This window comes from Colius striatus, unplaced genomic scaffold, assembly GCF_028858725.1.
Source record: "Colius striatus isolate bColStr4 unplaced genomic scaffold, bColStr4.1.hap1 scaffold_43, whole genome shotgun sequence".
Taxonomy (NCBI): Eukaryota; Metazoa; Chordata; class Aves; order Coliiformes; family Coliidae; genus Colius; species Colius striatus.
Genome location: NW_026908524.1, coordinates 722,407 through 740,081, shown reverse-complemented (window position 1 = coordinate 740,081; position 17,675 = coordinate 722,407). Strand labels below are relative to the sequence as shown.

Genomic DNA, 17,675 nt, shown 5'->3' with positions numbered 1-17,675 from the left:
AAAGAAAGATGCATCAGAAAGGCCAGACCTCATTTGAATTTCTATTCTGACTGATCATTAGGTCAGTTGTGTTTCAGCAATCTCCATCTCAAAGTCATAAGAAAAAGCACAGAACAAACCACAGCATTTAGGCTTAGTAAAGCTTTCTTTTGGTCACCACTTCTGTAGCCTAAACTGCTGTGTGCCACACATTTTGCAGGAGAAATGCAGGTTTAATAAAGAAACACTTCCTTGGCTGAACATTATCTGGTTGAATTGAATCACTTCACATCCAACACAGGTCTCATCTACACTATAAAACTGCTGATGCTAAAGCTATCTAAAAATCATTAAAGCTATAAATAGCATCTCCTCTGCCTGAATTCTCTCAGCAGTAATACATCAATAACGCAACATGCCTGTAAATGCTGTTTTTAAAGGGTCATATATCTATGAGGACTGGATTTTTCAAAGCTATTGAAGCGATGTAGAGCTTTATACTAACATGTACTAATAAACCTTATACGAACTTATCGCAATAGTATCAAGCTTATTTTTTCAGACAAAATAAATTCACACAGGAGCTGTAAAAAGGTCGTGGTTATCTCCTCACACAACCTCCCGGGTCCTCCAACTTCCTTGAGGGCAGAAACCGGTTCTGCAAGGGGCCAAGTGATATCTCAAGTTGCCCAAAGATCAGGGGTGAGAAAGCCTCAGGACTTATCAGCCTTCATCTCCCGAGGCCCCAAAGACCATCACCGGGAGACACCACGCAAAGGAAAGGAAGAAAAGACCTAATTTACATGCCAAATCGGGGACAGGTTGTGTCTTTGTCTAGGTGGATAATGTCACCATACGATTTTGTGACTTTGTAACAAATATAAGTCAAGCAAGTTGCCCAGGCGGGTGGGCAAGTTTATACACCCCCTGCCCCCACCGTGCCGAATAAACATCCTTCCTTAGCACTCTTGGAGCGACAGAGTCTGTTTCCGCGAGTCAGAAGCAGGTTGGATGCTGCTGTCTAGAAGTGAGAACAGTGGCGTGATCAACTTCTACTTAGCAGGGGGTTAAGAAAAAATACAGTCTCCTCAGTTCACAGAGAAAAAGAAACAGCAAAAGCAGCTACAAGTCTTGAAATGAAATCCACTGGCCAGGCAGGACTCGGCAGTACGGAAGGTCTGAAGGGGAGGGTGCTCTGCTGTCTTCTGCGTGGTTGTTGTCAGTAGATTTGACGTTGGCCGTTTGACCCGTTGTGCTGCTGGGACAAGCTCTCCAGCTGCTCTTCACAGTGCTGCTGCCTTGTTTCTACATCGGCCCTTTAATGCAACCGGGGCTACATGCCATTGTCTGACAGCTGTGAGATCAAGACAGGTAGACACTCACAAAGCTTAACCTGGACTATCTTTTGTGCCTCTTTGTATACCTTAATTTAAAAAGCCTCCCCTCTCCTCTCTCTCCTCCCACTACTTCACATGTCAGTGTTTTCAGAGCCTTGCTTTTAACCCCTTATTTGTGTTCATTTTTCTCCAGGCTTTGTGCTCTACCACTTGAAACAGTCAGTGAGATCTCTCTCAGGCACTTCTGGTAATACCTGAGTTGTTCTGGCAAAGAAAGTTTGCTGCAAAGAAAATTTGGGTACCAGACAGCAAGAACTGAGCTTTGGATATGAAAGGGGCTGTTTTCTTGGTGGTTTGGGAGTGACAATGGGACGATTTTCAGGTGGATTTTTTTGGTTGTTGTTGGGGATGAGGTTTAGATAAGCATTGTGCTTTTTCCCAGAAACCTACAAGAGTTATTTAAAGGGAGCAGGAGCAGGTGAACAGGTGTAATGACAGAGAACTACAAAAAGACAAGGGGTCATTCCTGGCATGAGCTTCCAGTTTTTCTATAGATCAAGCTATGTGCTTCCTTACCTCAGAAAAGAAACAGCTTGATGCTCACGAGTGCATTGAAGGCAATACTTTTTGCCAGCAGGACTCTCAAGCCCAACACAGTCACAGAGAGCATGTTTGTTTTCTCCCCTTCAGCATCTGTTCAGTGATAGAGAAAAGATGAGAGAGATCATGGTCTAGATTTGGATATCGTGACACTGTCAGAAAGTGGGAAAAAAACCAAACCCAAAGGTTATCGATTCAGGGGAAGATGACAGAGATACATGACAACAACATGGGAGGAGGATGTCTGTCTACACTGGGTTTTGCTTTATGATGCTTGTCTGCTGCTAAAGCAGCTGCCTTTTAAAGCAGCTGTATTTTGATTCCCCTACCCCTGAGAAAATAGATTTGCATGCATTTACCACCAACATTGTCATGTATCTTCACAATCTATTAGGTAACTAACCTTGCATAGAGATGTCTGTGGTGTTGCAAATGTTCCCTGTTACTGATTCTTCAGCCTCCTTTTCTGTAGCATGATAATAAAAAAACGTTACAAATGATAGTCACATTTTTAAAAGGATTAAACAAAATGTTCACATGACCCTTCCCATAGGAACACGTGGGCAGTACAGCCTGAGGCTCCGCTGACCACTCACTAATTCTAAGGTTAATGAAGAGGAGGAGATTTCTCCATGCATTTGCAGAAAACAGAAGAATTATTGAATTGCTTTGGGTTTAGTGTTTGAATGAGTAAAAAAATCAATCCCCTTTTTCAAGAAAAAGAAACAAAATCCCACCACTGTAACTTTTTGCTGTGTTTACAAAGGCTATTTCAGGCTGTGCCAAGATGTTTGCTTCCAGGGGGAAACTATTTAGTCATAACTAAATGTGCATTTTTAAAAAAGACTGTGCCTTACTTTTCTCCCAAAAAAAGTAACTCCAAGTTGTTAAACAGTTCAGATTGTTTATGCTTTTAAACATCTGTCATCTCCACTTGCTCATGTACCAGATGTCTTCCCCATTTCTGCTGGTTACCCAGCACAGCACTCACTAGCAGGAGAAACAGCAAGCATCAGAAGATGCTGCCTCCAGAAATAAGCTGCAGCTGTACCACAAAACTGTACCTAGCAATGTTTCTTTGCCATCGTGTTTGGCTGTGCAAGCCACCTCTGTGCCTTTTGTTGCACTGACCACCTTAATGGTATCGTACAACCCTTCTGATGTCAAAACGGGGGTATTTTGCTCATATATGGCTTCATTAGAGGACACCTCCAAGATGACATTCTTTGTATAGAACTTCCTTGCCAAACAAGCTACTTTCTCGGTGTTGCCATCTTCTTCCAGTTTCTCGACTTCATCACAATGACTTGTGGGTCAGAACTCCTTATGTTGTCTGTAAAAAAAATAAAGCATTGTTTGGGCATGGTTTGGTTTGATTGCCAACTTGTCTGAGGTGCTGTCACTTAAAGTTCATATATACTCCAGCTGTGACTAATTCCTGGCTTTATCAATGACTAACTGCCTTTTCTTCCTCATTATTTCTTACTGCTGCTTCTAAAAGATCAGATAAAGGCAGAGAGTAGGGGTTTTTATGGGAGCTTTCAGTTCACAGGATTCTAAGCCTCCTTTTTTCCAAAGCTCATTCTTTATTTATAAGTAAAGGACTTGCAAACCAGAAGAGAACATTTATTTATTCCCTTCCAAGAGTCAAATTACACCGCTTTCTCAACAATTTAATTCCTAAAAATAACACTTTGATCAAGGACTGTCTTGCATATTCCAGAGACATAGGAGAATAACTGGTTTTCCTTAACTCTCCCTCCCCTCCCCCAAATCTTCTCCTGATGTGGCTAAAAGGTTTAACCACAGCAAGAGTAACAGGACAAAGAGATGTCAGTTTGTTGCTTCACTATTGTGCAAAGTTACTCCAATGAATGACGTTGCAGAAATGAAGTGCTGCTGCTGGACTGGGGACAAGGTTGATCTTTTCTAGAACAAATGCTCAGATGCAAGAACGACTTTTGTCTCTAAGATGGGGAAGTAGGAGAGAAGCAATCAGAAGTCTGTGAATTGTGGATCTCCACTTCTCCAGGAGTTCCTGACAAGGTCAAGAACTTTCAGCTGTGGGGAAAGTTTTCCTCACTAGACATTGCACGTGCTGTGAGCTATTCCGACACATCAGGAGACAATGAAAAAGAGTAATACTGGTACTTGGTTCAACAAAAATTCTTTTGCTTGTTCTGAAAAGTGTGACCTTTCTCATCCATCTGCTGTGACATACTGTTTGTTCCACAGCTCCAGGGGCAGTTAGAAGTATAATGCAGAATTGGTATAATAAACTGATTTGAAGGGAAGAACAACCCGAGGCCAATGAACTTCTGATGTCCATGGACAAATCTTCTTACAAGCTTCCTTAAATTAGTGCAATAACCTTCAGAGGTAATGTTTTAGTGTTAAGAAACCAACAAACTTCAAGGCATGACAAATGTGCCCGAGCATTGGAGCTTTGAAAGAGCTTAAAAGATGCTGATAAGCTTTCAGAGGATTTGAAATCCCTGCTCTCTCATCTTTCCAAAGAGTTACTCTGAAACTTTTATATACTTTTCTTTTTCAGTTTCGAAGGCATTTTAGAGTTCAGTTCCCAATTCCAAGCAACACACATGAATGATAAAGGTTTCACAACTGCAGAAGCCTTAATTTCAACTACACAGCAGCAGCCTTCTCAAGGAATTTCTTATGACATACAAGTAATGAAACATGATTGCTTAAACTTGAAAGAGATGTCTTTTCAGGAAACAGTGGTCTCAAAATGATTCAGTAGCCAATAAATCATTGTGATTTCTTGAAAAATAAAATATCTTTGCCCTCAGATCATAGATGGAGAAACCAGGCTGGTTCCACATACAAATGTCAGGACAAGATTAGCAACATGAATTTTGATAAAATCAAGAAACTGCAGGGAATCATCCAGCGTGCTTCCTTGCCAGCCAGAGCTCAGCTTATGAAGGCTGGTTAGACAGACAAGAAAAGATTTACATGTCCAGCTTGTCAGGAGCATGCTGATGGATCTCTCTGCTAAAAAGAGGTGCATTAGGCTTTGAATTTTGCATGGCATCTGCCTTGCAGGGTGGTCAAAAGATCTTTCAGGTGTAACATTTTTCTCAACACAGGACACTTTTTTAAGGTTTGATCAAGGGGCTCTGATTTTACTCTCTTTGCCACCAGTACCCCAATACTGAACAACTGAGGTGAAAGCCAAGTAGTACTCTGACATAGCTTCACCTACAGCAAACAGATACCAAACAGGAATCAAACATTCACTGAATTCAGTTGACCTATTCAGTTTAACCCCAACTCTGAATAATTTAGTGTCAGGAGGTTGGGACGTCCCTTTTTTCTATAGTAAGTAGCAACAGGACAAGGGGTGATGGGATGAAGCTGGAACACAAAAACTTCCACTTGAGTACAAGAAAAATCTATTTTCCTGTGAGGGGAGGGAGCCCTGGCCCAGGCTGCCCAGGGAGGGTGTGGAGGCTCCTTCCTTAGAGCTCTTCAAGACTCACCTGGACATGTTCCTGTGTGACCTGATCTAGGTGAACCTGCTTCAACAGGAGGGTTGGACTGGATGATCTCTAAAGGTCCCTTCTAACCCCCACCTTCTGTGATTCTGTGATTAAACTAGTACAGAAATGTTCATAAGGCTCCATTCAATGCTTTTGTATATCATCCTTCTCTCGTCTCAGTGCTGTGTTTCTGATTCTGACATAATAGAAATTCTTAAGGACTTAAATGTCAGCCTGCACAGAAACTTTATTTCCCTTTAAACTGTCAAAGCATGACTTTAATACTTAAATCATCTAACTGCATATGAGAATGTAATAGATAGAAAGCCTACAGTCTAAGTAGCTACTTTAAGGCATTAGGGAGTCTGAGTTACAACTCAGACAAGGTTAGTACATAAAGGACATCTACTTGGCTCCACAGTCAGTTGAGTGCTGTTCCCAAAAACAAGCGCAGCTCTAACAGTTTAAACATGTCAATCAAAAAAGGCTCATTTTGCTATTCCTCCCACATGCATTTCCTTTCCAGGTGCTGTAACATGGTTCTGCCAGAGTCTGCCAGTCCTGTGGTTTCTTTGTTATCTGAGAAGAGGCTTTTCATTTTTTCTCATCTCCAGCATTTTTAAACAGTCAATGTACTAGCAAGCTGCTTCTCTGGCATGATGCACTGGGTAAGACTTTCAGCAGGAGCAAATGTACACAGTGCAATTGTGGTTGATAAAGAGAATTATTTCCAAAAGCATCAACTGAGCCCCATTATTTTGCATTATCTGAAAACACATACACAAATCCCTACAACTGCTTGCTTTTGGGAGGGATTTATGTACATACAGGACTCTTTATGTGAGAAACAAGAGCATCATACCAGCATTTCTGTGAATGTCTGAAATGGCAACACCACTGCTCAGTCTTCCCTCTCCCTGTCTTTTGTTTCCTTCTTGCCACATTCTACTATTCTCTGTGGCATATTTTGCTTCTTTCAACAAACAAACAAGCAAATATCATCTTCCAATCAACGTAGAGTGATGTTAAAATAATGGAATCTGGCAGTTTTGTCTGGCCCTACACTTGCAACTGAGGATTTGCTGGTTGGGAGGAACAAATCTTTCTCCAGAATGATAACTTTGTATTCCTTTAGCCCTTTGGAATTTGAAATGGACTTAAATTGTTCCAAAGCAGACATTTATTCCCATGCAAGACACCCAACAGACCTGGACAGATATTAGGCAGCACCTAAGGGAGTCCCATGACTTTCTGGAAGGAGAGCAGGATGTTTTAGATACGTAACATTACATGGGACATTTTTGCAGCACTTTAAGGACATGCAGACCTCTAAAAGCATCGTAACAAGTCTTAAGGTATGCACCTGGACGTTCAGGATAACGAAGATCTACTTAACAAATTCATCTCCTGTCCCATTATTCATACTTCCACAAAAAACCTTGGGGTGACATCCACCTATTCTTTACATCATAAAATTCCAAATAGAGCTGGGAAGAACTAAGGCTTGTTATAATCCCTGCTCATCACATTTGCATTTTCAGAGCCTAGGCAACTTCACAGCCAATTTTCTTTCATTCTAAGCAGTCTTAGACATGAGGCAGCTGTGAAAATTTAAGCCCAAGGATATTGAAGCTCCTTTCTCCTCTGTTTCCATGCCAGTGGAATTATTTACCTGGTGAAACTATGAATGTGGTGTTAGTGTCACTTATGTTAAAGCTAAACATGAAGAGAAATAACAAAATAACTGTCATGCTCCATTCATCTCCTCTTCAGAGGAGCCTGAGGGGTGACCTCATTAATCTTTACAAATCCATAAAGGCTGGGTGTCAGGAAGATGGAGTCAGGCTCTTCTCAGTAATGTCCAATGACAGGACAAGGGGCAATGGGTATAAGCCTGAACATAAGAGGTTCCAAAGAAACAGAAGGAATAATTTCTTCACTGTGAGGGTGAGGGAGCACTGGAACAGGCTGCCTAGGTGGGTTGTAGAGTCTGGGAACATTCAAAACCCACCTGGATGAGTTCCTGTGCTTCTACTCTAGGTGGTCCTGCTCTGGCAGGGGAGTTGGACTGGATGATCTATCGAGGTCCTTTCCAACCCTTAAGAATCTGTAGTGTCAAAAACTAACTTCTTATACCAGAGAGCTAAAGATCCATCTGAAAACATCTCTCCACTGTCAACTCATGACTAAGTTGTTCATTCCTGCTCAAAATGATTCAGTGAAAATCCACTGGAGGGTAAGACACTTCACAGGAAATTTGGGCCAAATTGCTATCCAGTTAACACGTTAAGTAATGTGAGCCAGCAATGTGCCCTCGTGGCCAAGAAGGCCAATGGCACCTTGGGATGCATCAAGAAGAGTGTGGGCAGCAGGTCAAGGGAGGTTCTTCTCCCTGTCTACTCTGCCCTGGTGAGGCCTCATCTGGAGTCCTGTGTCCAGCTCTGGGCTCCTCAGTTCAAGAGGGACAGGGAAGTGCTGGAGAGAGGCCAGTGCAGGGCCACCAAGATGATCAGGGGACTGGAGCATCTTTCATACGAGAAAAGGCTGCGGGACCTGGGGCTGTTTAGTCTGGAGCAGAGGAGACTGAGGGTGGATCTCAATAGTTACAAACATCTCAATGGTGGGTATCAGGAGGTTAGGACATCCCTTTTTTCTATAGTAAGTAGCAACAGGACAAGGGGTGATGGGATGAAGCTGAAACACAAACAGTTCCACTTAAATATAAGAAAAATCTCTTTTCCTGTGAGGTGAGGGAGCCCTGGCCCAGGCTGCCCAGGGAGGGTGTGGAGGATCCTTCCTTGGAGACTGGACATGTTCCTGTGTGACCTGATCTAGGTGGTTCCTGCTTCTGCAGGGGTTTTGGACTGGATGATCTCTAAAGGTCCCTTCCAACCCCACCATTCTGTGATTCTATGAAGTAATGCACACCCAGTGCTTGGGGATGATGGAGCAATAGCAATATATAGAGGCAGCCTTCCTTAGCAGACTCAAGCTGAGGATTCACCTGGAAACCCTGGACAGAGTGATTATTGCAGCAGAAAGTTCTTACAATGAACCCAAACTGTTAGATTCCTTTGTCCTCCTCCACATTAACAACATTTTACAAATAACATAATGACACTTACTTGGCTCAACTGTGAGAGTCGTCCCTCTTCCAAAAATAAGCTTATCTGTCCTCACACTGCTGATACTTACTGCAATCAATCACTCTTTCCTTGTGGTATTCAAAAATGTTGTAAGAACAGGGGTTGAAAAGCCAGATATTTGTCCTAATCATCCACATGTGCAATCCCATGAGGATTTCCAGATCCACATTTTCTTCCAAAACTGGAAAGGGAAAAACAATAATGATTTCAAAGTGAGGACAGAATTTCCAGCTTCTACCTTTCGTCCACCTTTTAGAGACCCTTTGAGCTCTATTCCCAGGATAAACAGAAATATTAAAAGAATGTTGCATTTGCCTCCTTAATCATTTCAGTCACTCAGCTGCTTTTTTCCCCAAAATATGTTGCCTTTTTTCCTCCTCTAGGTTTTTGTACAGGACCCTATGCTGTTTATATCATTGTGGTGACCCAGCCACCACAGTGATAGATTTCATTGCAAAAAACTGTCACTTCCTGCTTCTTTACTACTCAGAATTTGGATTCTAGTCATGTGACTTCTTGAGTGGTTTCTGATGCAATACACCACATAAAGAAATGTGATATCAGTAAACAGTAAAGAAACATGAAAATCCAGCACTTTTAGTGCTATCTCAAAGCATTTATGACAATCTGCTTCACCTTGAACCTGGTTTCAGTTCTCAGGAGTTTATCTGAGCTCTTATCTGGGCTCTAAAAGTTGGTGTCTGAGGGTCATTTAGTGCCTTAGAAAGTCTTTATGCTGGTTTGAGACAAGGAAGCAGGCAAAATGATTGTTCATAAACACAGACTTATTGTGCACTGTTTGAGCTCAGGATCCAGAGAGGAGAAGACAATGCAGAAAAGCAGGACTGGAGCCCTGGACTTCAGGAGAGCAGAATCTGGGCTCTCCTGCTTAGAAAAATCCCATAGGTTATGGCCTGGGAAAGAAGAGGGCCCTGGAGCTGCTTGATTCTCAGAGATTAACTCCTCCAAGTTCAAGAATGTTTCATCTTGACGATGCAGCAAATGAAGAAACTTTCAAGAACATCTGTGGACCAGTTGCCCCAATCTTACCAATTTCTAACTACTTTCATTCTAAATTTCCTAACTCTTTCTGGACTCTCCAGTATTTATGGTCTCAAAACCTGTTTTCATGGGAAATGACAAACATCACATTTATGAATTGTTAAAACATTCCTTTGGATTAGCTGACAGTGGTTTGATGGAATCTGCCTTGATGTGCTAAAGCTGCTTATGCACTCAGGTATCTGATTTTTACTATCTCTTGAGTTATTTTTATAAGGGTTTTGGAAGGATTTTCCCAATTACTCCAGCACCTTTTTTTGTTTCTCAGTTTCTTTGCTCTTGTGAGCTAGATTATTTGACCACAGTGTTGGCTATTCTGTGGGCTATTATTTATTTACCTAAGCCCTTGGCTGAGCTTGAAGGGGGAAATATCTAGTTATGACTGACCAAAGCTGGCTTTTTAATTGGATCATGGAGCAGTCTCTGCATCTTCACACCCAGTTCTAAGACACAAAACAAAACAGTATTACTTCATCCTATTCACAAATCAGTGACTCCCCACTAATACAGTGGTTCCCCACTGGATTACTCCGTGTTTATTTGCATTACTGTTGTCATTACTCTTTATTGTGTTTAAGTGTTTTCTCCTCCTTATTCCCCCATTCCTCCCAGGAAAATGTTGAGATGTCTGATGTGATACTTTCAGTCTCTTGAAATGTTGGCAGAAGAAAGAGAACAAGCTCTAAATGCCTCCTGTAACAGACCTGGGTACATCCAGGTGCCTCTCTCACAGCCTTTGCCTGCTGCCAAGTCTTCCCAGAGCAGTGAGAACACACCCAGTTTGTCACTGGGCTCTCAGATGCAACTGAACAGCCTTTTCCCTTTGGGTGGCCACAGAAACACACTTGCCATCACAGCCTCCCACAAGTTGTTGCAGTACCTCTATGCCCCTTGCCAGGAAAGTCAGCTCAGAGAGGTGTAGCAAGTGCCTTGCCTTGAGGCCAGCAACAACCATCCATGATGGATTTAACCCCCCTCTTTCCAGGTCTGCTCTGGCCCTGCCTGTGTTGCAAGCACTCTGCCCTTTTCAGCCCTCTGCTGCTGCAGAAACAGGGTAGTGAAGTGACACTCTGTTTCCATGGGGCACCAGAAACCATGGTGTCTCTTTCCCCAAGATGCTGTTTGCTGATGACTCCATCAGCCTCCCACACAATCAGTTCCTTCATCTTGCTCAGAGGCCACCTGGCCAGTGTCTCTCTGCTTCAGTGAGGAGCAATAAACTGTGATCACTCCAAGGAGCAAAGACTGGAGTGATGCTGGTGTAGCATCAGACACTGGACTGGTAGGAGAACTAAATGGTTCTCTGTGAACTCAGCAGAAAAAGTTTAGCAGAGAAATAGAGCTGGCACCAGGAAGGAGGCAACACCTTCCCCTCTTCTGTGTCAGACAGGAGCTTTTTCTGATTTTCCCATTCAAAACAGTAAGTGCATCTGAAGGACAAAGCCCTTTCTTTCCCAAGCTGGGATGGTGAGGAATCCACTCTCCTGCCCCTGGAATGGCTCTGAATGAGCACAGCAGGGACAAGGACCTCTCACAGGCAAGCAGGGAACAACTACACTGCCCTCCTGAAACCTGTTTTTTTTAAGATGGGCTGCAGTGCCCCATGAGCAGTTTCCAGCCCCAGTTACACCACCAGCCCACAAGATGAGTGAGCAGCAGGTTGGTGCATCCCCATCCCACCTCTGCAGAGGCTGGTCAGATGTCCAACACTGCTGTGCCCTGCAGGGATGGCAGGAAGGGAGCCAGGGGCAGGTCAGGCTGCAGCAGCCAGCACAGCTCCACAGAGCCCTGCAGAGCACAGGGGCAAGCTCAGTTCCCAGGAAACATCAACCCTTTCACTTACCTGTGATGGGGAACATCAGCACACACACGGCAGCACACGTGGCCAGAGCCGCTCGCTCTTGCCTCTCTGCCCGCAGATCAGCTCTGCCCACATCTTCCCTGCCTCAGCTTTGGTCACTGTACTCACCCCAGGCAGTGCTACAGGCTGGGACAGAGAGGCTGGAAAGCTGCTCAGAGGGAAAAGACAGGAGTGTTAATTGGCAGCAGCTGAACATGAGCCAGCGGTGTGCCCAGGTGCCCAAAAACGCCAATAGATTCCAGGCTTGGGTCAGAAATAGTGTGGCCAGCAGAACCAGTGATGGAGGTAACGCCTCTGTGAAGAACAGATTTGAGAAGGGAGGTTGTTGGTCAGTTGCAAAACTGCAGCAGCCACAGGGAGGGAGAATGTGAAAACATCTGGGCAGACCCCAAGGTCAGTGGAGAAGGAGGGGGAGGAGGGTGCTTGGGCACTGGAAGAAAGACTCCTCTGTGATATGTGGTGAGGACCATGGTGAGGCAGCTGTGCCCCTGCAGTCCATGAGGTCCTCAGGGAGCAGAGACCCACTGGCAGCCCGTGGAGGAGCCCAGGCCGCAGCGGGTGGATGCCTGCAGGAGGCTGTGACTGTGCTGGAAGCTCATCGTGGAGCGAGCTCCTGGCAGCAGCTGGGAGCCTGTGGGGAGGTGCCCGTGCAGAGCAGGTTTGTGTCAGCGCTTGTGAGCCTGGGAGGGCCCCGGGCTGGAGCAGTGTGTCCCCGTGGGACTGTTGTGGCGGTGGGTGACCCCCGCTGGGGCAGGGTGTGAGGAGCTGCCCCCATGGCAGGCCCCAGGCTGGAGCAGTCGGTGAGGAGCTGCAGCCCGTGGGAAGGAGCCACGCTGCAGCAGTTGGTGAGGGACTGTCTCCCGTGGGAGGGACCCCACAGTGCAGCAGTGGGAAGTGTGAGGAGGCCTCTCCCTGAGCAGCAGCAGCGGCAAAGTCCATCTGTGATGAACTGACCACAAGCCCCATGGTCTGCGCTGCTGGGGGGAAGGAAGGGGAGTCCTGGCCAGAGGAGGGGTGGGGGAAGGTGTTTTTCAGACGGTTTTATTTCTCATCTCCTTGCTCCTCTTTTGTAATAATCAAACCTTTTTCTCCCCAAGTTGAGTCTGTTTTGCCCGTGACGCTCACTGCTGAGTGACCTCTCTGTCCTTAACTCACAAGTGGTTTGTTCTATTTCTCTCTCTTTCCTGTCCCATTTAGGAGGGGGAGTGATTTAATGACTTGGTGGACACTGGTCTAAACTACCACAACTCACCTGGCAGCAAAACCTCTCTGGGCAAAAAGAGATGTGCTGTAGGGCCACCCCAAGTTTTCTCTGGAGCAGCACTGCACGCCGTTGCTGCTGGGATTCTGAAGATGGCCCCACAGCTCTCAAGCTGTCCCTTGCTCCTGTTACAGTCTCAGATCTGGGAAAAAAAAAGCACAAATTCCCTATTCTGCTCCAAAGCTTCCAAATGACACTGTATTTCCCTCATTTTCTCTACCCAGTCCTCAGGCAGCTAAGTTGTGGGCTACACTGAGTGAGCCTGAGCCATGCCCAAAACCACAGCAAGGCTATTTACAGACCCCACCAGCTGGGCCATGGCTGGGTGGGAACCAAAGCTAACAGCAAAAACTGTTTACAAAGGCCAAAAGGTTATGGAGTGTGACAGGGGTAAGGATCAGCCTGAGACATGGGGAGATGGCAATCAGAAGGGTCAGGACAGAAAGGGACAAAACCAACTGAAATGACCCTTTCAGAATCAACACTGGAAAACTGATGCTGTAACTACACAACTCTCCGGGGAGCAGCACTGAAAAAGTGTGGGAATAGTCCCCAGTTTTGAGGCCCAGAGTTGGGGCAGTGCCAGGAGGTTTCTGATGAAACTCATTTACATTTCCCGTCCCTGTGTGTGCGAACAGCACAGAAGTAGCGGGCAGAGTCCTGTGGGCTCGGGGCACTTAGAGACAGAGCTGTCCTAAACCGGGAATTGTCCCGGGACACAGAGGCTCGACCATTCACTGCCGGTGCACGTTGAATCAGTGATGAACTAGGGGAGATAAAGGACACCCACTCCAGCCTGCCTCCGGGTGCCTGACGGTACCATCTCATTGCACATTTCCCGAAGTCGAAGCCGTGTCCGCGGCAGAAGAGGAGCACGGAGTCCCCGGGCGCTCGCTGCCCTCCGCCGGCCTCCACCAGCCTCAGCTGCGCCCACACGCCTGCGGACGGACGGACGGACGGAGAGCGCGGGCACCGGGCACGGCGCGCCCACGGCCCGAGGACGGGCACCCGCCGCCCCAGCGCCCCCCGCCCGGCCCGGACACAGCCGCAACAGCGGGGCAAGCCCTGCACCCGAACCCTCCCTCACCCTGCTCTTCCCTCTCTCCTTCTCACTTTCCCTCGCCCTCTCCCGGCTTCTCCTTCTCTCTCCACCCGTCCCTCTCCCTGTTCTCCCCCTCCCTGTCCCCCTCCCTCCCGCTGCCGCTGCCCCCGCCCCGGGCTCGCCGCCCTCCCCGCCCGCCGCCTCTCACCTGCCGGCCCCAAGGCCAAGCCCGAGCCCAGCAGCCACGGCCCCGGCCCGGCCGCCATCGGCGGAACAAGGGCCCGGCGGGGCCGCACACGAGCCGAGCGGAGCCGAGCTCGGGCCCGCCGCTACCCGCCCCGTCGCCTCGGCCCCTCGCCGCCACAGCGCCCGCGCCTCTGCCCGAAGCCCGCACGGCCGCCCCGGCCCGGCCCCCCGGCGACAGGGCCCCTCCGCGCAGGAGAAGGGGCGGCGCCACAGCACCGGCGCGGGCTGGCCCCCTGCTCGGCCCCAGCGCTCCTGCGCACACGCTCAGCCCCTGCCGAACGGTGCTGGCGAGCTTCAGAGCTGCAGGAAACGAGGGGACGGTGCCGCAGATGACCCGACGGCATCAAAAGGCTGCTCCGTTCCATCGGCGCTAAGAGCCGCGGCAGAGATGTGGCGGGGGGAGACGTGCGGGAACGGACAGCATTTGCCTTCAGCACATGTGCGGGTGACAGCGCTCTGCAACGAGCGGCTGATCCAGCGCAGGGTTGTGCTGCTGATAGCCTGAGGCACCTCAGCCGGCTGCAGCAGTGGGCTGCCAGCAGCCTCACAGAGCTCAACAAGCACTTAGGACACATTGCTGCACCGGGAGCAGAACAGCCCTAAGCACCAGGACAGTCCATGCTCACCCAGCTGGAAACAGCTCTGCAGAGAAACACCTCGGGGTTGTGGTGGACACCAAAGTTTCCGTGAGCCAGCAACGTGCCCTGGCGGCAAGGGCAGCCAGCGGCATCATGGGCTTCTCCTCTCTCTACTCCTCCCTCTCCTCCCCGCCTGCGCGCCACCAACAGCCCTGCGCAAGGGACGGGCTGTCAGCCGGCAGCGGCAACTCGCGGGTGTCTCCCCGTGCCCCGCACCCCCAGCCCGCTCTCTTTGACAACTTCCATCTCTTCTATCAGTTTCTAACCATCCTTTGACCAATTCTGTCTGTCTCTTTAGGATCACCCCAATTCAAGCTAACTTGAGGCCAGGCTGATTTGTTCAGGCTATAGGGTTTATGGCACATTCCTGCCAAATCTCTTCTCTCTGGACTGAACAACTCTCAATGGCATGTCACCATCAACTCAAGCTTTGACCTTGAACAAATATTGGAGAATGTTGACACACATTACCCACATTTTTCCTGACCCTGAACACTGATTTCCTCACACACATCACACCAGAGGGGCTTCAAATACCCTGGACACTGATTCCCTCACACACATCACACCAGAGGGGCTTCAAACACCCTGGACACTGATTCCCTCACACACATCACACCAGAGGGGCTTCAAACCTTTTATGTTCACACACTGGGCACAAATCATTTCCCACAGACACACACTGGCTGTTACAGAACAGTGGGGAGAGCAGCGGGGAGGGTGCTGCAGAGGCCGGCTCTGCAGGACGCCTCAGTCTGATCCCTCACCAGTGACCTCTCCTCCTTCCTCTCCTTCCTTCCCCTGTTGCCATGTTGGGCTCCCTGGCCTCACCTTCCCTCTGTGCCCTGAGGCGAGCCCGCCTCTGATTGGCTGCGGGGCTGTCACTGCCCTGGCTGGGCCCGCCCTCCCTGAGGCAGCGTTTTCTCTGATTGGCTGAGGAGCTGTCACTCTCTCCTGGGCTGGGCCCGCCCTCCCTGAGGCGATGGTGTCTCTGATTGGCTGCGGGGCTGCCACAGCTGTGGCTGGGCCCGCCCTCCCTGAGGCACCGCCGCCTCCGATTGGCCGCGGCGCACACGTCAATCACGGCTGTGCCCGCGTCCTGGGCTGCCATTGGCTGTGCGGGGCTCTGGCTCCCCTGTGGGCAGCCGCTGCCAGGACAGCAGCTCTGCCTCTGGGCTCGGCGCTGCCCGAGCCAGGCTGTAACAAAGACGCGATGGACACGGAGGGACAGGAGAAAGCCCCCAGCCCTTCAGGAAGGTCTCAGAGCAGCCTGTCAGGCAGCAAGGGCTGGGAGGGTGGAACTTGGCTGGCTGACATGGATCCTAGGACCTCTCTACAAGGGTAGGACACCCGGGGCTGAGGGCTTCCTTCTATCCCTCAGCGTCCTGGCGTTTGCAGGGTGGGCTGAGCAGACTCGCTGTGCACCATGAGGGACACCTCACACCGCAAAAGAGGGAAGTGAGGCAGAGCTTGGCTGGCTGAAAGGGTCCCCTGGCATCTCTCTGGAGGGGAAGGAAAGCTGCGACTGCCGGCGTTCCTCTGCCGCTCAGGCTCTGCCGCTGATTTCTTGTCTCCGAGCCCCTCCTTCTGGCAGAGCAGCCGTCCTGCATGCGACTGACACCCCTCCCGCAGCCAAAGGGACGAGCAAAGTCCCTCACAGCCAGCCAGACTCCACATCTTGTCCCACAACACTCCAGCAAAAGACACCTTTCCCCTCAAAAACCCACCTGAACCCCACTTTTCCCCTCAAAACCTCACCCAAACGCCACTTTTCCCCTCAGAATCAGGAATTGTTTGGTGGTTAAAGCCCCTGAAGCTGCTGCAGTCCCAGCGCTCCCCACACCCTGCCCAGCCCAGCACTGACCCACGGCCTCAGCACCTCAGCCCCACGGCTTTGGGGTCCCTCCAGGGCTGGGCACTACCCCAGCTCCCTGGGCAGCCTGGCACAGGGGCTCACACCCCTCTCAGGGAAATGGTTCTGCCTCAGCTCCAGCCTCAACTCCCATCCAAACTGCACTTATTCCCCTCAAAACTCCACCAATAACTCCACTTTGCCCTCAATTCTCCACTAAACTCCCACTTTCTCCTCAAAACTCCACCAAAACCCCCTTTTCCCCTCAATTCTCCACTAAACTCCCACTTTCTCCTCAAAACTCCTTGAAAACCCCACTTTTCCCCTCAAATCTCCACTAAACTCCCACTTTCTCCTCAAAACTTCTTAAAAACCCCGCTTTTTCCCCACAAAACCCCCAAAGCCCCACTTTTCCCCTCAAAACTCTAACAAACACTTTTTCCTCTAAATTCCAAGAAATCCTTTTTTTTTCCCACAATACTCCACCAAAATCCTACTTTTTCCCTCAAAACTCCTTCAAGATATGACTTTTTCCCTCCAAAACACCACAAAAACCCCACTTTTTCCTCAAAACTCCACTGAAACCCCTTTTTTCCTAAAAACTCCATCAAAATCCCACTTTTTTACTCTGAAAGCCCCCCAAACCCCCAGTTTTTCCCTCCAAACTCTGCCAGAATCTCAATTTGCCTTCAAAATTGCACCACAACTCCATCAAAAACCCCCTTTTCCCCTCAAATCTCTACTACCACTTTTTCCCTCAAAACCCCTTCAAAACCCAACTTTTTCCCACTAAAACACACCTTTTCTCCTCAAAGGTCCACTGAACTCCACCTTCTCCCCTCAAAACCCCCCTTTTATCCCTTAAGACCCCAAAACCTCCCCTCTTTCCCCTCAAAACCTCCGTTTTTCCCCTCAACCCCCCCTTTTCCCCTCAAAAACCCCTCTTTTAACCCTTAAGACCCCAAAACCTCCCATTTTCCCCTCAAAACCGCATTTTTTCCCATCAAACACCCATTTTCCCCTCAAAACCCCTCTTTTATCCCTTAAGACCACAAAAACTCCCCATTTTCTCCTCAAAACCCCCTTTTTGCCCTCGAAGGACCCCTTTCATCCCTTAAGATCCCCAAATCTCTCCTTTTTCTCCTCAA

At 48.4% G+C, this 17,675-nt stretch overlaps 1 pseudogene; it reads right to left on the bottom strand.

The window, feature by feature from the left end:
• Positions 1–1,893: 1,893 nt before the first annotated feature.
• Positions 1,894–14,402, bottom strand: LOC133629409 (T cell receptor alpha chain MC.7.G5-like; annotated as a pseudogene).
• Between the last annotated feature and the right edge of the window lie 3,273 nt (positions 14,403–17,675).